We start from the raw sequence: 16,847 nt of genomic DNA, 5'->3' as shown, positions 1-16,847 counted from the left end.
CAGAACAGGCCTCATAAGCCTGTTTTGAGAACTAAACGAAACGTTACATGTAAAGTTGTTAACACAGTGGTTAGTCTATGTGAAGAACTCATTAGGTAGTAGCTATCGCTATGTCTATGTTTTAAAATTTTTACCTTTTAGCTGCATTTCTCATTTAATTGTCTGGTATCAATGGGGGGAGGGCTGGAGGTCTGACTGTTATGCATGGTACTTATGCATGGTACTTACGCATGGGTACTCATTTATCCACTTAGGTAGATTCTGCATGGACATAGGAAGGGTCTCCTCCCCATCATTCCCACCCATATTCTTAGGAAATGCTCTAAGGGAAGGAATCAGATGGGAGAGGGGTAGAGACAGCTTGTTGTTGGAAGGCATAATGATGAGATCAAATGACATTAGGCCACTCCGCATTCGTGACGTTCCCAGGCCCCCTGAGCACCCACGACACTGCAGAGAAGTTCCCACCGGGCTTGCATCATCAGTGGTGTTCCCGCTTGCAGCCTCATGGGAACGCATGTGGGGGCCGCGTCCAGGGGTGATGCTGACGCACAGCTGTGCGCTGGTCCAAACAGTTCCGGGGAGGCACTGGGCGCCGGGCAAAGCCGGCACTTGTGATGTCACAGAGGAATCTCAGGGCTTGGAAGGCTGACAGAATGCCTTTGCCAGCCCTGGGCTGCAAATCAGAAGGGAATTCGGCCTCCAGAAAGTTCACTTTCACTCCAGCCTGGAGCCAGTCAGAATCAGTGCAGGGCTCTTAACAGATTATAGATCGATTCTGCTGAAATGGAGAAAAATGCAAAAGGGACATCTTCTCATTCCGAGTAGCACCCGCTGATCCTCTCTAAGCAGATGGACTGATGATTACTCCCATCAATAAGGAGGAAACGCTCAGCTCAGCCTTGCCGACCTGCGGATTCCCTCCTTCTTTGCCAAAGCTGAGAATGTGTATGGAACAAAAACTGTAGGGGGAGCTATTTTGTTTTGAATGATGAGTGTAATCTGCCTTTTCAAGTAAGCAAGATATTGAGAACAATTTCACTTTTTGGGGCATTATGAAAGTGCTCTAGAAGGAGGCACAGGTCATTATATAGGAAACTGTGTAATATGCATCAGTGTGGATCTGAATGAGGTACGAGGCCCATGCTCTCCCAGTTATATCACATGGTATTTGGGCATCTTGGGGTAAAGTTGGGGGCACAGTCTTGAAAGCAAGACAGCCCTGGGTCCAGATCACAGCTCAGCTACTTAGCATCTCAGCAGCCTTGGACAAGTTGCTTCATAACCCTGTAAAAGGGTAAAAAGGAAAGAGGAACGTCTGCACTAAGTTCTTGCTCGGATTTAATTTGACACTGCATTTAAAATTCAGCCAGTAGTCTGCACTCAACAAATGGTTTTTCTATCCTCCTTATTTCTCTAGAGTGTCAGATACCTCACTCTTTCATACTCATCTATGAATGTTGCGCTTCTAATTGGTTTCTTGCCTTTTATAAAGAAGATGCGATTGGGCTTACAAAATAGGGCACATACTCAAGATTGGTCCTGCTGTTAAGTGTCCTCTGCTCATTACTTTGATGGGATGGTTTGAGGATGAAGTCTTTGCTAAAGAGTATCTGATGCTGTAGGAGAATGTGTTTGTGCCTGAGCACAGGTCAGAAGAGAAACTAATGATGGAATGGCATTTGCTTCTGTGGAGAGGCCTGGGCAGTGACTTGAAAATGATTTTTTGAACAAAAGCATATTTCCTGGTATACCAAGGATATATGGCTGTGACAGCCCAGGGACTGCTCGGCTCCTTACTCAGACATAATACTGCTCAGGGTAAGTCTCCTCCAGAACCCAGAAGACTATAAGGTAACAGCAAGCCAATTTCTCTGCCTCCAACAAAATAAAGATTGCTTTGGAATCCATCTTATAAATCACAAATGGGGCTTACTACTAGGCCAAGGAAACAATTAGTAGTTATCCAGTAAGTGGAATCAATAGAGGAAAAAACAACCGACCCACAAAAACACAGCAACATATTACAAGGGAAAATGTTCTGCATATTGTCTTCTGTCGTGCTGGGCTAGGACATCTTAATGAAGAGCTATATTCTCTCAGGATGGTACCCCAGAGAGCTTATCAGAAGTGTTACTAAGAAGTCATGGTCTTAATTTTTTTTTCTCTCCAGCCTCGTGTGTACAAGAGAATTCCATATTTGACAGCATCCTGGTACTTCCTTTATTTAACAAAGACATCTTAATGTTTCCATGACGGTAACATGTGAGTTACCTCACGTCCAGTCTTAAAATAGTTGTTACACTTAAGGAGTATTATTAGAATAAACCTGGAAGGAAACACGGAGACAATTACTCTAATTCCCTCGTTTTATAGGAGAGAATCCAGGGGCCCTAGTGCCTTCTCAAGGCTGCACAATGACTGGGGTCAGGGCTGGCTTGAGAATTCAGAATTGTATTTCCATACCAATGCTCCTTTTATTTTTTGACATATAATAATTCTTCTTGGTCTAGAAGAAGATTAGAGTATTAACAGTAGTTTACATGTAAGAGAATACCACCAAACAGGCCCACTGTATAAATCATTGCAGAATATCATAGAGGAGGGACCACAAAGACCACAACGGTTGCATTTTACAGTCAAAGAACATGTGGCACAGAGAAGTTGAATGACTTTCTAGGAACAACCTGGCTAATAATCTATGGAGTCAAGATTTGAACTTGTTGGATCTGGCATATCTGGTACTGGTTAGAATATCTGCTGGAGTTGGCCTGGGGTTTTACTGGACTCATCTCTGTTTTAGAGTATTCTGAGAGATGTCCTGACCCTGCTTCCGCGGGCTATGAGGAAGCTTGCACTTTGGAAACACATGACAGAGGTTGGAAGTGTGGATTATTTATAGCCTGAGAGGAGAAAGTTGTTCAACTTCATTTCCATCCTTAACCACATGGGAGAATAGGTTGGAATAATAGGAAGACCCTCAGTGGTTGCGAAGTGTGTGTGTATACATTGTGGTGGGGACTGTATTATGCCTGAGAGTCCTTTGGTTTTCTCTTTTCCCTTCAGCTTTCTGAGATGCTCTGCCTTATAGCCCAAAAGAGGTGGCTTTCATGGCTCCTCTGACTGAACTCGGGGTAGATACAGATGGCCCCTCTGAGAACATCCCACCAGGGTTTTTGCAATTAGGCATAGTGATTGAATTAGTTAACTTTGGAGAGATGTGTTGGAGTCACCTAGACTTGTGATCCGAAGCCTCCGTCTCTGGGATGCCACAGTCTGACACGGGTTTGTAACCAGGAGGCAACTGTGTGGAGAGAGAGAGAGGGGTAGGTGAGGGAATGAATGCATTGCATATGCTTTCTCTTCCTCTATCTACAGGTACTTGAACCCTGATTTTTCAGCATCACCATGAGTATTGTGACCATAACGCCAACACAAGGGAAATGAAAATGGGTCTTAATAATATCATTTGGGTCTGGAACCTAGTTGTGCCCCAAAGCCAGCGTCTATCCTGGGCATTTCTGAAAAAGAGGCTTCTCTCTATCTCTCTCTCTCTTTTTTGATTTAAGTGACTTCGAGTTGAAGTTTTAGTCCCATGCAAGAGAAGGAGTTGTAACTGACACAGGAGCTTTGCACTGCCAGTAAATTGCTTTGCTTTGCAGAATGCAAAGCCAAGCTTCAAGAAGAAAGAAAAGAAGTGCTGGGATGGCTCCTTTTTGATTCTAGTTTCTTATTTATTTCTTGTTTTGTTGTTTTTGTAAAGAACATATAAGAAACTCTCCAACTGAATGCCACATGGTGCCTAGATCCTATCCTTCTTCAGCAAAAACGTTTTTCTGTTCTCTGGATCGTTCCTGGATACTGTAGTTCTAGAAATGAAGACATGGAGAGGGCTGGCTGGAGTCAAATTAAAAAAAAAAAAAAAAAGCAATCTGAAGGGGGTAGAAATGATCAAAGCAAAGAAAAAAGAGTGAAATATCCTAATCTGAAGATGATTTCGTTTTCCAAAAGCTCCTAGCAAATTGAGAAGGCAGCCAAAGGAAAGGCTTGTCTGGGAAGGTATGCATCAAATAAAAGCAACGGCCATGGAAACAGAAGGTCTGTCTTCTAAAATGGATTTCTGGCAGTGAAACTCACTGGCTATAGCCAGCCCAGACCGAACTCCTTTCTTCATCCTTGAATGAATCACTATGGTCCCAGGGATGTGATGCTGTGCTTGGTCAGACTTGAGTCACCTGTCCACTTCTGGATCTATGGAGATGATGGACATCACCCTGCTGAGATTATGGAAAGAGCAGTATGGGGAAAATCAGGATGCAAAAGAAGAATGAATGGAAGTCAGGCAGGTAACAAACAGAAACCAACAGATGAGAGTTCTCTTGAAAGCAGGCGCTGTGTAGAATCCAAGCTTCTTTAATGACATATTTCTGAATGAAACATTTCTGTCTAAGATAAGCATTTCTGTGGGATTTATAGGAAGCATAGCTGTCTCTCTGTGCTGGATATTTTACACAGGAATTGTTCTGAAATACTTAGAATGTTAAAAACCTGCAGAATACTTTTGTTTTACAAATATAACAATACTGAGAAAGTAAGGATTGGATATTATGAAATTGCGAAGACTTCAGTTTCAGTTACTTGTTTCTTTAAAGTTTATTTATTTATTTTGAGGTGGGGGAGGGGTGGAGAGAGAAGGAGAGGGAAAATTCCAAGCAGGCTCCACACTGTCAGTGCAGAGCCCAGTGCAGGGCTTAATCTCACGAGACGTGAAACCATGACCTGAGCCAAAATCAAGAGTCAGATGCTCAACCAACTGAGCCACCCAGGCACCCCTCAGTTACTTGTTACATGGCCTTATGATAGACTCAGGATTTTCTTCAGAGTACGTTAATATAAATAATTTCAGAGCCATAAAGACTAATTTTTGTGAAATTATCAGCCCTAGGCTCTTTGAATATACCACATTCAGAACTTTCTCAGTGATGCAGCTATAGAGAAGGAAAACACTAGCTGGGGTGATGAATTGGCTCACTGGAATGGTTCTTGGAATTACATCACCACCTTGCAATAAGGTTCCATAAAAAAAAAAAATACAAAGATTTGGGTTTGGTAATTTTCCCACCGCACTTTTCTTATTCCTTTCCAAAAATTTTAATACATCAATAACTTATTAATTTGAAATTCTTCCCTCTAACATAGGAAGTGTGTCTCTTTCTGAGAAGATGGATGCTCACCAAAAAATAAAGCATGTGGAAGGTAAATCGGTGTTTTTGGATGGATGCCTTGTTGGAAGAAGACAAGAGGGTGGTCATGCCATTCTTACCTGACTTTCCCTTCTTCCACTTGATACTCTGCCTTCAGAAGCAGGTAAACATGCCATCCATCATATTATCTGTTTCCTTTGTAGTAAATTTGACTGGTTTTAATCACTATATTTTGTTGACTTGATGTAATGTGCAGTATTTGAGTTGAAAGGGGGGCATGAACAGCTAAAATGACATCTCATTTTTTTCAGGGACCTTTGTTCTTAAACACAGGAAGTTGTAAAATCTCCAGTAGCAAATTTCATTAGGTTTAGGCAATACTATAACTGATGGCATTCTATTGAGTCAATGCCTTGAATGCGAATCAGGAGATTAACTATTGTGGCAAACTGTCAATCTTGACTCCTAAATTATTGTGAGTAGCGAATTTTTTGTTCTGGCTTTGAAGTTGAATTATTCTTTTCACTCAGTATGTCAGTCAGAAAAGAGATTTGTCTTCTCAGCTGAGCTCTGCCTGGTTTTCTTTAGGTAATTAATATTTCCCCTTTCTCCCACACTATGCCATTACTTTGTTATTATTCTCATTCATCAAGACCCAAATATTTCTTTAAAATTCTGAGGGGCTTGACAGGTTAAACTGTATCCCATTATTGATGATATTAAACAACACCTTCTGAAAAGTTGTCTTTAGGCTTTCTGTCAGATTTTCAGTAAAATGTCATCATATTTGTATCTTTATTTCTTTAAGAGAGAGGGAGAGAGAGAGGTCATTCAGAATCACTTGCTAACGCTCTCTACAACATGTTTTTAGACAAAAAAAATATGGTTTGGGAAAGAAGAAAAATATCAATTTTTTGGAAGCATTGTAAAATATCCATTATTAACAGGCATGTGAGCCTAAGTGCGCACACATGTATGTCCAGGAATGTTCATTTCTGCCATGTTTGTATCCCCTAAAAAACAAAAATAGAAACAACCTAAATTTCCAAATGGATGAAAAGTTAAATAAACCATGACACAATGTAATGTTATGTGTTATTTAAAAAGGATGAGGGGCGCCTGGGTGGCTCAGTCGATTAAGCATCCGACTTCAGCTCAGGTCACGATCTCACGGTCCGTGAGTTCGAGCCCCGCGTTGGGCTCTGGGCTGATGGCTCGGAGCCTGGAGCCTGCTTCCGATTCTGTGTCTCCCTCTCTCTCTGTCCCTCCCCCATTCATGCTCTGTCTCTCTCTGTCTCAAAAATAAATAAACGTTAAAAAAAATTTATTAAAAAGGATGAAGTACATTTACCTAGACTCGCTTGAAATGGAGCTCATGAAATATCACTAGGAATAAAAAAGCAATTGCATAATAGTATAGTAGAATCATTTTTTTGGTAAAATATATGTCTTTATCTTATATATGTTAATGTATATGAACTGTTCATTGTAGTTAGTTCTGAGTAATGAGAATTGTCAGTAATGAGTTGGGGAGGGCTTTTGTTGCACCTTAACATAACCTGTGTGGTTTTTTTTTTTAATGCTAAGCATGCATAAAGATTTTCAAATGCATATGGACAAAATAAAATAAGTCATTAAGCTCTCTCATTTTATAAGTGAGAGAACTGAACATGGAGAAATTCAATGACTTTCTTACTCTAGTCCAGCTCATTCGAGCCAGAGATGGAATTTGGATTCAGCTCTTTGGGCTTCAACATCTGTATGATTACTCCTGCATATTACTCCTCTTTCTTACATTAATCATAAACATTGTTTTAATAACCAATATCTGCATCTTTGAAATCAAACAGAAATAAACCCCTTGTCCCCACCACAAAAACCTTGGAATTTAAATCTTAGAAGCTTAAATCTTACTTTTCTTCACCATATCGACAAATCCACTTTCCTCTAGGAATTAGAATTAAATTTATGCTGCATTTACGCTGCTTTGAGTCACAGTTTAATCACACAACGCTAGGAAAGTCTCTACGGCTCAGCTCTTCTGACAAAGGTGCTCACTGTAGTGATACCTGTGAATCCATTTCACAAAGACTCGCTATCCAGGTGGACTCTCCATTGGGCTGTTTCTTCTGCTTATTTCTTGGTCTCATTCTTTCTTTTCTTCCTGTGTCACTGTCTGCAGGAAGTGGCTCCACATAGATGCTCCAGCATCCAAATACACCCTGCTGAGTAATTTATTCACTGTTTTCTTCCAGTCTTTATGTTGTAGACATTTGGACTTACTAAACTGTTGATTCTCTTTCCTTCTGGGGGATCTGAACTCTCTGAGTGCTGAGGAAGGAAACCTTGCAAGGGCGAGTGGAAGACGAGCAGCAGAACAGGGAGTTTCTGAGCGAAATTTCAATGTCAGCCAGTCATCGGTGTCCTCTTCCTTACCAACCATCAATGCAATTCTTGTCATCATCAGTGCCACCTGTTATTGGGCATTGACGAGAGCCTGGATTAGGCACTTGACAGAGACTTATGCCTCAGTACAGTCCTTTGGGCTGGATACTCTTAGTGTTCCATTGATACGTAAGAGGTGGAAGCAAATAAGGTAAGGCTTAGGTGATTTGTTCAAAGTCATACTGGCTAAGGAGTACCTTGCCTGTTTTGGAGGAGAATCTTCTTCTCTCAGGTTTCAGTCTTTGAGTTGGAAAAAAAAAAGGCCAAGAAACCATAATAAGACTCATCACAGAAGTGGAATTCTCTAACACTGTCTTTCTCCCAATGTATTCAGCTTATTAGTGTATAGGGGAGCTCTAACTTTCTGAAAACGTCTATTGATTTTCTTGTGTGTGTGGGGATTTACAGAGACAATTCGTAGGCCTCAGATGCCGTTGTAACATTCACTGCTTTGCTGTGGATAGGAAGGATGTTTGTGAAAGAAGGCCAAGTAATGTCATCATTTGGCCTCATTTGTGAAATGAATGGCTGTGTTCCTGGCACTGAGAAGGATGCCCTAAAGCCATTTGAAAGATGAAAGGGCTTATCTTGAAACAAGGTTTTCTGGAAGATCACAAACCAACCGTCTAAAATGTTAGTTCAGATAAAATGAGAGCAAAGAACTATTGGAATCTTCAAGTTGAAATTTCTAATTAGGATTTTAACAACTTGTACAGAAATTATCCTCACTGCAGCCTTTGCAATTGATTCTTCTTATAGGAAGGGGAGAACGTTTTCTTATCCCTTGCTTATGGACTTCAAAGATATACAGTGATTAGAGTGTTTTCATTTTGCCCAGCTTTGGTATCGGGGCGTTCCTGTTGGATTCTCTAGTCAAAATTCTTGTCTGCAGCTTGGAGCTGATTTTAATATAAATAGCAGGTTTGTCGTATCTCAGGTGCTTATTAAAATGTCATTTAGCAATTAGCTGAATCAAGAAAGGAACATAGTACACCTTTATTCTGCCTCGAAGCTTATAGATATCTACGTTGGGAATCTCACTTTGCTTCCATCATACTGAAGCAGCTGTTGGTTTGGGTGACTGGGCTATACCTTTATAAGGAGCCATTGCTGCTCTTTGGAGATATCTGAAGGGGAATAACTTCTGCTACCTTCTCTCTACTAACATCACCAATTTTGGAAGTGATAACAATCGATTCCCTAAGGCCATCAGCCTCTATGTAGTGTGTTATGAAATATAAAAATTACATTGAAATATTGTACACGTGTTTAGATTTCACATAATCTTGAAAGTTGGATATCAAGTGCTATCCTAAAGGAAAGAAAGAAAGAAAGAAGGAAAGAAAAAGAGAAACAAAAGAAGGAAGGAAGGAGGGAGGGAAGGAAGGAAGGAAGGAAGGAAGGAAGGAAGGAAGAAAAAGATGCTTTACCCCTCTAAAATCCAGACTGCAATAATGTATACGTCACTATTAGCATGGGATTCCCCACCCCCGCCCTGCCCCTGCTCCTGCTCCAACGGATTTGGGGGCAATCTCTGAGATGTTGCTATCACACTAAAGGGTTAAGTTTTTTAGGACAAGTCTGAAAGAGTTTAATTTTCTCAGCACGTTGCCTCATCTCTGGTAGCTGCCACAACATGCCTCATTTTGGTAGCACAGCAGTTGACACATTCTTTGGGCATGGAAAAAGTAACAAAAATCAGGAATCTCCCCTCCTCACTCTCACCAGTGAGAGCTATGAAGAAATATAAGGATTTGCATGCTTAGTATAATGAAAATATTTTTTTCCAGTGTTGTTTGGTTCTGAATTAATAATAAGCAAAAGGAAAAGAAGCTCAGTACACAGGGTGTGCTGTGCACCTAACAAAATTTAATAATTGGTTAATTGGCACATCAATTTTTCTGTTATTTTTTTAGAATTGACAACTAATCCACTTGCCTACTTCCTATTAAATACATTTCCACCCCCCCCCCCCACCCAAGGAAATGTCTCAAGTCTTCTTTTTTGTTCATTCTTTTCAAAATTCTGGATTAGGAATCTCAAAAAAAAAAAAAAAAAAAAAAAAGACATTGGGCCAGCTTCTGGAATAGTGGAAGAAGGACCTCCAAAAATTCACTGTTCCATGAAAGAAATGAGAACACTGGCAAAAGTGTCAAGATCAACTTTAGGGGATCTCTGGAAATGAAAACTGGCAAAAATCTAGGAAGGGTTTATTCAAAAACAATGGGTGAATCTTAGCAAGAACAGCACGATTTATGACACTTTTAAACTTGTCATAATTCTACCCTCTTCCTGAGCTCGGTAGCCTTGAAAACCAGCAGGCTTGCGCTGTCATAGCTGTGAAAATCAGCAGCCTTGCCAGCCACTGGAGGGGAAAAATGGCTTTGGAGCTCCCCTAAAGCTTACTCCCCAGAGAATTTCCACTATCTGGCCTGTCTGTAAGTTTGCTGAAAACAAGTTCCAGGACTTGTTTGTTTGTTGAAGTCATCATGATGTATATTATTAATAAGAAGTTCTGAACGAATATTTCGTGGTTCAATGACACTATTGAAGACCCAAGATATTCATTTTCCCGTCATCCTAAGTGAATTGATTCATCTTCCTTGTGTTGGTAACCTCATGGTCACAGGGTGGCTGCCACAGCTTTAGGCACTGTGTCCCTAGCATCCCATGCAGGAAGGAGAGTAGTATGTGGGAGATCAGTCTCCTTTAATTAGTGGAGAAGGTTTGAGAAGCTCAAATGTTCTCTTATGTCTCATTTCCCAGAATTGGGTCACATAGCCGCTCCTAGTTGCAAGGGAAGCTGGAAAAGAGAATATTTGACAAAGGAGATGAGAATTATCATGATTTATTCAGAGAAATTATGACTTATCTGTGGAAGTTCGGCACATTAAAGCCTGAACAAAAAAGGGTTTTCTTCTTTCTTTCTCTCTCTCTCCTTTCCTTTCTTTTCCTTTTTTCTTTTTCTTTCTTTCTTTCTTTCTTTCCTTCTTTCTTTCTTTCTTTCTTTCTTTCTTTCTTTCTTTCTTTCTCTTTCTTTTCTCTTTTCTTTCTTTCTCTCCCTCTCTCTCTCTCCCTTCCTTCTTTCCTTCCTTCCTTCCTTCCTTCCTTCCTTCCTTCCTTCCTTCCTTCCTTCCTTCTGCCTTCCTGCCTTCCTGACTTCCTGACTTCCTTTCTTTTTAATTTTTTTTTAAATCTGGGAAGATTTGGGGGCAGAAGGAAAGTAATAGTGTTAGTTACAGGCAAGGATTGTCCCTGATTCATCTTTTTAAATTGAAGTATAGTTAACATATAATATCCTGTTAGTTTCAGGTGTATGTCATAGTTATGTGATATTTTTCTACATTATGAAATGATCCCCCACAATAAGTCTAGTTACCGTCTCTTACTATGCAAAGTTATTACGGTATTATTGACTGTGTTCTTTCTGCTGTACCGTTTATCTCTGAGAGTTTGTCCTCCCCTCCCTCTGAAAACTTCTTCCCTGTGGTAACCAGTAGTTTGTTTCCTGCATCTATGAGTCCGTTTCTGTTTTGTTATATTTGTTCATCAGTTGTTTTTTTTTCCAGACTCCACACATAAATGAAATCATGCAGTATTTGTCTTTTTCTGAATTCACTTTGTATGATACCCTCCAGCTCCATCCATGTTGTTGCACATGGCAAGATTTCATTCTTTTTTTATCATTGAGTGACATTCCATTGCATACATACACCACATCTTCTTTATCCATTCACCTATCAGTAGACACTTGGGTTGTTTCCTTATCTTGGCTATTGTAAATAATGCTGTAATGAACATAGGGGTACACATATCCTTTTGAATTGATGTTTTTGTTTTCTTTGGATAAAAAACCACAAATGGAATTGCTGGATCTTATGAGAGTTCTTTTTGTGTGTGTGTGTGTGTGTGTGTGTGTGTGTATGTGTGTGTGGAACCTCCATTACTATTTTCCATAGTGATTACACCAATTTACATTGTCACCAATAGTATATGAAGATGCCCTTTTCTCCACATTCTCATTAACTTTTGATGATAGTTATTCTGACAGATGTGAGGTGACACCTTGTTGTGGTTTTGATTTGCATTTCTCCAATGGTTAGTGACGTTGAGCACCTTTTCGTGTGCTTTATGGCCATGTGTAGATCTTCTTTGGAAAAATGTCTCTTCAGATCTTCTGCCCATTCTTTAGTCTGGCTGGTCTTTTTGATGTTAGGTTGCATAAGTTCTTTATATATTTTGGATTTTAACTTCTTACTGGTTATATTATTTGCAAGCATCTTCTGCCATTCAGTAGGTTGCCTTTTCATTTTGTGGATGGGTTTATTCACTGTGCAGAAGCTTTTCAGTTTGATGTAATTCCGTTTGTTTATTTTAACTTTTGTTGCCCGTGCCTGAGGAGAATGGTCCAAAAAATATTGCTAAGATCACTGTCAAAGAGCTTCCTGCTTATGTTTCCTCTAGGAGTATAATGGTTTTAGGTCTTACATTGAAGTCTTTAATCCCTTTTGAATTTATTTTCAAATATGGTGTAAGATAGTGGTACATTTTCATTCTTTTGCATGTAGTTGTCCAGTTTTTTCAATACCAGTTATTGAAGAGTCCATCTTTTCCTTGTGGTATATTCTTGCCTTTGTTGTAGATGTATTGACCACATAAGCGTGAGTTTATCTCTGGGCCCTCTATTCTGTCCTGTTGATCTTTGTGTCTGTTTTTGTGCCAGAGTCATACTGTTTTGATTATTTAGCTTTTTAGTATAATTTGAGATCAGGGAACACAATACCTCCAGCTTTGTTCTTCCTTCTCAAGATTACCTTGGCTATTCGGGGTCCTTTGTGGTTCCATACAAGTTTTAAGATTGTTTGTTCTAGTTCTGTGAAAAAAGCCTTTGGTGTTTTGATGGGGAGAGCATTAAATCTATAGATTGTTTTGAGTAGTCTGGACATTTAACAATATTAATTCTTGTAGTTAATGAGCATGGCATCTTTTTTTCATTTATTTGTGTTGGTTTTAATTTCTTTCTTTGATGTCTTACAGTTTTCAGAGTATAGATCTTTCACCATCTTGCTCAAATTTATTCCAATGAATTTTATTTTATTTTTTTTTTGATGCAATTGTCAATAAGATTGGTTTCTTAATTTCTCTTTCTGGTAGCTTGTTATTAATATATAGAAACACAAATTGTTTCTGTGTGTTAATTTTGTATCCTGCAACTTTCTTGAATTCATGTATTCTAATAGTTTTTTTGGTGGAGTTTGTAGATTTTCTGTATATAGTAAAAATCTTGGTGTATGTATATATATAAATATACGTACATTCACAATGTATATATAGATACGTACACAATAGAATATTATTCTGAATACCACTATATGCTACAACATGATGCTAAGTAAAAAAGTCATCCAAAAGGCCACATGTTGCAGTGTTCCATTTATATGAATTGTCCATCAGCAGATTTATAGAGATATAAATTGATTATATTTATAGATTATTTAGATTTATAGAATCTTTAGCTGTTATAGATTATTGCAGGGATGGGGTGGAGGAGGAGGTGGGGAGTGACTTTTAGTGTTTAATGTATGGGGATTCTTTTGGGAATGATGAAAATGTCTTGGAATTCGATAGTGGTGAGGTTGCACAACTTTGTGAATATATTTAAAACACTGAGTTGTACATTTTAAAAGGATGAATTTTATGGTATGTGAGTTATATCTCAATAAAGCTGTTATTAAAAAAAAAGTCACTCCCCAGCTGTTTTCAATTAATGCTCTCAGGGCTAATGTGTATGAATGACTCAGCAGAACCCCGTTGTTTCTAACTTATATTTTTAAGAGAGCCAAACTATTTTGCAATACAGCAAACATATATTAAACAAAATGTAATCATCACATTTCACTGTTATAAACTGGATAAACAAAACAGATTTCTTTACAGGCACCATATGGAGATGGGATTCACCCATAAATACATCCAAGTTGCTTTGGTCATTTTATAGTGAGCTTGGGTTGGCAGAGAAAAAGAGAAAGGGAAGTTAAGGCAGAACAACTCAAGCCTGATGATTTTGCTCTTGATCAGCAACACTAAAAAGGCTTTCGTTGGATTCTTAACTGACCAGCCTGGCTCCCTTTTACTGATTACTTTCAACAGATAACAGTTTCTTGGCTAGGTACTGGTAATTATTTTAGATGTTGAGATTTTACTGTGATTAAATTAATTAAAATCTGTCTTCCTGGCATCCTAAGAAAAGACTATACCTCTCAGAGTTTAAGCAGTTTTTTTTTCCCTTAACTTGGAGAACGATTAAAAAGAGGTTGGTGTCTCCTTGAAAAAGAAAAACTCAGACTCCTCTACCCAGTACCATAATAAAAAATGATAATCAATAAAACACTTGAGCATTTAGCAATGAAGATGACTTTAGACCATTCCTCTGTGTTTTTTGTTGGTTTGACCCATTTCTTTCCAGGTAAATACCTTTGTTTACTTAATACTCACATCTTATTCTAACATTCCAATGTTAACATTTTTTTTCCCAGTCCCTGGGATGTACATGAATATATTACAAATAGATAATATCCTGCTGGCATGCTTTTAAATGCTGTTAGAAATAACCAAGTACATCATTTAAAAAAGAGCGCACGTAAGAACTTTTAACAGTGTGAGTTTTGAAACTTGAGTTTTTAGGTGTTCACATGCCTAAGTATTTACATTTTGCTCTGTGTTTGCTAACTTAAGTCTTACATGCTCGTATGATCTTGATATAACCAAGGATGTAAACCTGAGGAAGTGTAATTGTGAAATTGGATTGCAATTTGCATATTCCATGGAAGCAAACTAAGAATATTGTTTAGGCTATGTGTTGACAGGTTATTTCAGGGAGTGGTTGAAACATACATCAAGTATAACTCTTCCTCCTAGTGAACCTCTTGTGCTGTTTGACAGTTACTTTACTTTGGACATATTTGTATTAATTTTGTCACAAGAGGGCAAACAGGAAGACTTTGAACTGTCATTTGCAAACTGAATTATTTATATCATTTTTTATATTCTAAGGAATCTGGGGGCAGAACTTGTTGAGACCTGATTTATATTGTGGAATTCCCATGTGGATATGAATATGGTAATATAGAAGGATAATTGAAATTTTGTTGCTTTTTCTTAGTGAATGGTTTTGCTGAAGAATGCGTGTTAATTACAAGTTAGAAGAAACAATGTCTTTAGAATGTTGAACCTGTATTGGTGACCAAAGTAGTCTAGCATTGTCATAAACAACTGAAAGATCTCAAAATGTTCCTAAATGAGGTAGGGTGGTATTGTCCCAGGTCTGCTCAGCAACATGAATCCCAAAAGGAAGAATTAGATTAGTAGGAAATTGGGGTTGGCCTAATTTTGGAACAATTACATCCAGAATGGGAGTGCTTTTTCAGAACTTGGTCAGAATCAAAGTAATCTTCGAAAATTTTGGAGATTGAACTCAGGAATTTTAGGATAACAGATCCCCATGCATACATGTATGAATCCATGATATCATTTCTATGTTCCATTCATGCAGGCATCATTAATGGATCAGGATAAACTTTACTCTTAAACCCTAAGATAAAGTATGATAGCGAGCCTCCAAGATGTCCCCCAATAGTCCTAGCCCCGTGTATCCATGCCCTTCTGTGGTTCCTTCCCATATTGCATAAGGCTGGCCTGTTTTACCAGTAGAATACTGCAGAAGTGAAGTATAGGAAAAGTGTGACTTCTGAGGCCAAGTCATAAAAGACATTGTAACAACTGCGTTGCTCTCTCTTGCATCCCTTCCTCTGGGGGCAGCCAGCTGCCATGTCATGAGGACCTTCAAGCAAACCTATGAAGAATTCTAATGATGAGGCCCCCACTAACACTCAACACCAACTTGGTAGTCATCTGAGTGAACCATCTTAGAACCGGATCCTCCAGCTCCAGTGGTGTCTTCAGTTACTGAGACCTCATGAGAGGCCCTGAGCCAGAACCACACAGCTAAGCTTCTCATTTCCTGACCTCTAGAAACTACAAGAGATAGTAAATTTTTTATTCTTGGGGCACCTGGGTATCTCAGTCGGTTGAGCAGCCGACTTTTGATTTCAGCTCAGGTCATGATCTCATGGTTTGTGCGATGTAGCTCCCGTGTCAGGTTCTACACTGACAGTGCTGAGCATTGTTGTTTAGCCTGCTGCATTCGGGGGTATTTTGTTACAAAGCAATAGGTAACTAATGCACAGGGTGTGAAAGGTGATTCTAGCAAGCTTAAATGAGGCAATGGGGAAAATGAATGAGGGAAGACAGGTAAGGTTTGTAAATGTGGGCAACTGGACTCAATCCCATTGAAGAAACTTTAAGGATTGTTTAGTTTGTGCTGAGAGTTGTGTCACAAAGGGGTGGGGAAGCTTGTGTATCTTCACACCAACTGCCCTTCCTCAGTGACTGAAGATTGCCCAGGGGGCCATAAAATCCTCAGTACTTCCTGGCTGCCTTGCCCTTGGCCTTTGAAAGAATCAGAAAATCCTCAGAGAAGCAGAAAGCTGTAGGTGGTTGAAATGGAAGGCTGTCAGCCTGTAAAAGAACTGTTCCATCGAGGCTATAGGTGAACCCAAGATGGGAGTGGATTGAGTGGATTATGGGGTGGATTATAGAGTGAGGCTTCAATACTGTCTGCCATACAGCTTCGGTCTTTTTCATTGCCACACTTGGAGCAGCCATGCCCAAACAATTCGAGAGGAGATTCCCACTGGTCTTCCATAGTCCTCTAGTCTAGAATACACTCCCCACTCTTTGTTCTGCCTTTTCCCTCAACACCACTTTCCACCAAGTGAGGTCGTACATAACGCTCAAAGATCAAAGGTTAGCTTCCCAGGGAACCTTCCCTAATAATTCCTTGTTTGGCTAAGTTGCTGGTTGTTGCTTTAAATAGTCACATGGATGGTAATCACTTCTTTATGTGTTTATCTCTCTGACTTGCCTGCTGGGGAACTTTTGCTCATCCTTAATACTCCCTGTGTCTGGCATATATTAGACCCTCAAAAAATAGGAGCTAAAAGAGCAGAACTAGAGGCCTCGAGGTAAAGGTGCAAACCTCACTGTTCCACAATAGTCCCTCAGAGCTTATTCTCCCTCAGAGGTACTCACAGACATGTGTTTTACAACGGGTAAAAGAATCGTATTTACATACTTCTG

At 39.4% G+C, this 16,847-nt stretch overlaps 1 long non-coding RNA gene across 4 annotated transcripts in view; it reads left to right on the top strand.

Moving 5' to 3' along the window:
* The window catches only part of LOC123605831, a 180,033-nt gene that overhangs the window by 48,308 nt on the left and 114,878 nt on the right, over positions 1-16,847 (top strand). For 3 of the 4 annotated variants that reach the window (XR_006715916.1, XR_006715917.1, XR_006715918.1), the window contains exons 1-2: positions 3,161-4,346; positions 5,200-5,367. This is a non-coding gene — a long non-coding RNA (uncharacterized LOC123605831). Of the gene's footprint in view, positions 1-3,160; positions 4,347-5,199; positions 5,368-16,847 lie in introns of those variants that run through there. The other variant, XR_006715919.1, reaches the window with a different exon arrangement.

Source organism: Leopardus geoffroyi, chromosome A2 (genome assembly GCF_018350155.1).
Source record: "Leopardus geoffroyi isolate Oge1 chromosome A2, O.geoffroyi_Oge1_pat1.0, whole genome shotgun sequence".
Classification (NCBI taxonomy): domain Eukaryota; kingdom Metazoa; phylum Chordata; class Mammalia; order Carnivora; family Felidae; genus Leopardus; species Leopardus geoffroyi.
The sequence above is the reverse complement of the archived record's forward strand: the minus strand, read 5'-3'. Positions and strand labels throughout refer to the sequence as shown.